General features: G+C 35.3%; 1 protein-coding gene across 3 annotated transcripts in view; it reads right to left on the bottom strand.

Moving 5' to 3' along the window:
- Nucleotides 1–4,694, bottom strand: part of LOC118741352 (protein phosphatase 1 regulatory subunit 14B-like) — a 251,722-nt gene that overhangs the window by 220,247 nt on the left and 26,781 nt on the right. The window lies entirely within an intron of this gene.

Raw genomic sequence — 4,694 nt, 5'->3', positions numbered from 1 at the left:
TTCTTAAAACTTAATATTAAGAATTTTTAGAAGACGCTGACTACGATTATGCATCATAAGGAACTGGCGCAACTTCACATAGAAGAAAGGCGATTGACGAAAGTTTTTTGGTCCAGTTTTTCGCGGCGTATGATGAACGCGAGAATGAGCAACCTTTGACCCAACACCGATCAATATCAACGCTTTTCTAATACATTTAAAGAAGTCACCTCTTGGCAGACTGCCGTTCAAATGTGGCGTTAAATTGTGGGTCCAACCATTTGGGTGCCAACATCAAGACGCATCCCCACAAATTGGAGCGAAAGCCCCTCAAAACACTTTGTAAAATGTATAAGTGCCAAATAGTTAGTTATGTATTTTTTAAACTTATTAGTATGGATTTTTATTCCTACAAAGCGGGCAAAGAGCAATGACATTGGCACATAAAAAACATATTTTTTAAAAAAACTGGACCACTTTGGAAAATTATTACCTCTAGCTCTCTATTATTTGTATTATTTAACTAAATTTTATTTCATTCCAATTTAATTTATGTTACTAGAATTTATTCTTCTTATTCGAGCTTTTCACAACACGAGTAAAAGTGTTTTCCAGTAAGCTTTGTTCTTCAAAGCTTTCGCATTTTAACCCTTAGCGTGCATGAATTAATTTCACGCCAAAAAGTTAGTTGTCAACCCTCAAAAAAAAAACTTTACTAAAAAGCTTTCCATTTTTATAGCGGCATTCCAAGAATAAACAAAAAGTGGGAAAAGAAAGTTTTTCTGGCTGCAAACAAATATTGCCGCCATGAACACTACATTGCAGCCGGCTAAATTAAAAAAAAAAAAATCACACGTAAATCGATAAAGCTCAGCTCTTGAATGCTCTTCTATTTGCTATACGTAGTTTACTAAATAAACAAGTACATATATATCGTTACCTTAATTCACAAAGGCCCTAAGCAACACTTTTTCCGAAACTGTGTTTTTCACAGATTTTGCTAGGATAAAAAGTGTTAGTTCCCAAAAAACGGAGTTACAAGCCACTTTTTAAAAAGCCCTGCCTGTTTTTGGATGCCGATGTAATAATGATTTTTGTCTTCTTGCTTAGGGCGTTTGTGAATTAAGCTGACGATATATGCATGTACATTAGACTGGAGCACAAAAAAAATGTTTTTAATAGCCCTCTCCGATGAAAGCTCACTTTGGATAGCATTTTAATATCGTAAAAGATTACGCACTGCTCACCTTTTAAGAACATCCAATATACTTTTTTTTTTTTAAGGTTCTAGTGTAATGTGTCGTGGTATTGTTGAGAACTAAAAAATCAGATTGACTTAAAGTTACTCCTTCAATCAATAATCTCTGTTATCTAAATTTTTGGTACTTCTTTTTGTTTTAATTAAGAGACTGACGAGGTCAAAGGAGGTATACATAACACAATCCTATTGTATTTTAGTACATGTGAAAACTTATGTTGAAATGTGTTTACGAGTACCATCATAATTATAAAAAAGTTTGATCGCGAATCTTTGATAAACATTTAATAAATGAGTGCTTATTGTGGCAAAACGCTAATTTAACCTTTACCTTCACAGTCAAAATAGTCTTAGACATAGCTGATAAACAGTTAGACAACTATTTATGAAAATCACAGACTCAATTATTTCGAGAATTCCTAAAATACAAATACTGCGAATATCTTTGTTTAGTGGGTGAGTCACCTTAATGTACATATGTACATATATACAAACGTATACTTATATATTTACATATGTATGTAGGTACATACTTACGATAACATTTTTAGCCTTTGTTGTAATATATGAAAATCATTTTTCTAGGGTGTGTTATGTACTTATTTACATACATACATGTGTGCGTGGCGCTGGTGTCAAAGTTGGGGTTGCAACAGAGCGTTGCACGTTTTTCTTCTCTACTCGTTTTCACTACTATCTTACCTATACACTACCCCTACAGCGTTTCTTTGTGATTATTAGAAAAAAGCAACAAATTTTCAGCAAATAATATGCAATTTATACAGGCTGTAGCATCACAAGCACATTCTACTGGACAAATTTGTAGGCACCTAAGTATGTATACTAGTGTGGCCATTAAAATCAAATTAACCATTTTTTTCACTCCACCCCCCTCAATCGGTAATACCACAATTGTCTCATATAAATTTTGGTCCCAATTGAAGTCGGTTAAGGCGTGCCGAAAAGAGGTCAAAGGCCAGACGTCCGTATGAACTCAAAAAATTAAAAACATTTTTTTTTTCATTTAATACCCAAAATCGAGACTACTGAAGTCGGTGATGCCACATATAAATTTTGGTCCCGATTGGAGTCGCTTAAGACGTTTTCATAGGGCAATCTGAACTTTGACCCCTGTGCGACACGCCTTAACCGACTTGAATTGGGACCAAAATTTCTATGTGATATCTTCGACTATGGGAGCATCAACGTGTGGGGTTGAGGCTTAGGAAACCTGATGTAAATTTTTGCTTCCTACTTTTTAAAGACCACCCTAATGTACACATATGTCCATACATATATGTGCATATAAACGTATAGTATTTATGTAATTTCATATGTACGCATTTAATAATAAAATGTTGATAAACAAATTTCATGCAGATGAGCCGTACACATACATATGTACGTAAATATGTGCATATATCTATTCCAATGCGAAAAGGGTCCACAGTCAATGTCATTAATAGGGATTTACATGATTCAACTTTCACAGGCGATTAGTTGAACCAAAAGTTGAACGAAAGTAGGGAGCCGACCAACTTCATTGTAAGCGATTAGTTGAAAGGCTGTTTACACCAGGCGATTGTTGCTTTCAACTAAAAATCGCCTGAAAATCGCCTCATGTAAATTCCCTATAAAAAACATGCAGAATACTTATGTATGTATATGGAGCTTTGAATGCAAATACGAGTACACATTAGCAAGTATGTATGTATGTAGCGGAGATTTACGGACCTTTACTGCCATCCCTAAATTGGCGCGTCAAGCGCCAAGCAACTGTCAAAAATCCTCATGCCCATACAATTTGTATGAAGCATCCCACAATAACGCGGCGCTTACGCCGAGCAAATGGAATTTTCATTTTTGACAGGGCGTTACGTGTTGAAGTTGGATGCAGAAGACGGAAAGAAAGAGAAAGGACAAACAAGTGAAAGAGGAAACGAGAATAAAAACGAGAGGATCTGAGAAAACGTCAAAAATTACGACGCGTTGATTTGGGTATAGCGCGCGCTGACACTCGTTGGCGCTAGAAAACCCAACGCTTGGCGCGCCAATTTAGGGACGACAGTTACGCGTTGGCGACGGCGAGTACCGTAGACGAAGGAACGATGAGCTGTATGAACTTTACAACGATATATGTAGACATAGTGCAGCGAATGGACAGAAACGCTCCTGCTCTAAAAGTATTCAACGCGGGTCGCGATGGTGATAACAGAGGAAGAGGAACGCTTCCTTTGCACTTTTTTATATTAAAAATCAATGGTCTACAAAACTGCATACCTAAAAAAAAAGTTTGAAAATTTGGTGAAAATTTGTTGAATTTTTATATTTTTTGCACAAAGTTTGCAATTTGGATTTATATTGTTTTGTAGGATAATAAGCTATACTTTTATAAAAAACGAGTAATTTTTAAGTAAAAAACAAATCCGACTTCAATTCTCATATAAAAATTTAAGATTATCGTTAATTTCTCCACGATCCAATTATAGGATCTAAACAAAATTAGTACGGGACATAAAAAAATATCCTCCTCCTTTTTTGAAGTCGGTTAAAAAATTAATAAACATTAAGCAAACAAAACAAAAAGAAGGCAAAACTGTTCAAAATATGCACTCCTAATATTTTGTGGACGACATCCATACGTATGTATATATGTGTGTTTATAAGAGTCACTTTCATAATTTTTTTCCGTACATATTAATTTGTATATGCATACATACATAATACATACATACCGTAGTTTTTTAGTTGCGCATAAACACAAAGAATATTTAGAATTCGTCTAACCTTCAACTAAGGACATTGACTTTCAAAAGCAGTTCAATCGATTTTTTTAAAACACAATTTCATGCGCCCAAAAATAGATATTTTGCATGGAAGACAAATAAGCGCATATTTGCATACATACATACATACATACATACATGCTAAGATAAATCCATATGTATTACTTGGCCTTTTACATATTTCTGTAATTTTGAGAGAGCGAAAAATAGGCGCAGAAGCATCGTTTTGGTTTCGCCCAATACTTTCAGGCGGCCTACACGGAATTTATGCTTGCTGTACAAATAAAAGTAAGCGTGCATTTTTAGCCAGCTTAATTGATTCAAGATCAAAGGAGCCAAAAGCATTCCCCCAAGCAATGGCCAATTATGTCAGCAAAATGTAGAATCGATAGAAGTAGTAAAGATAAAAAGGAGCTAATGGCATCCTTCTGAAAAATGTGATTTGTAGCGGATGAGTAAAAGAATATTACGCCGAAATGGATATACAGACATGCAGGCCCGTCGAGAGGGAGGGGGAAAAGGGGCGAATCCTCCCGGGCCCGGGCTTTTTAAGGGGCCTGAAATATCAGAACCGTAACTTTTTACATTTTTTTTTAAATATGATTGCTCCTTCGTTATAGGTTTTGAAATGTTGTACTTGCTTTTCCTTAGATTGTAGTGCATAGGATTGG

Source organism: Rhagoletis pomonella, unplaced genomic scaffold, assembly GCF_013731165.1.
Source record: "Rhagoletis pomonella isolate Grant_MI unplaced genomic scaffold, Rhpom_1.0 Rhpom_scaffold_00006, whole genome shotgun sequence".
Lineage (NCBI taxonomy): Eukaryota > Metazoa > Arthropoda > Insecta > Diptera > Tephritidae > Rhagoletis > Rhagoletis pomonella.
The sequence above is the reverse complement of the archived record's forward strand: the minus strand, read 5'-3'. Positions and strand labels throughout refer to the sequence as shown.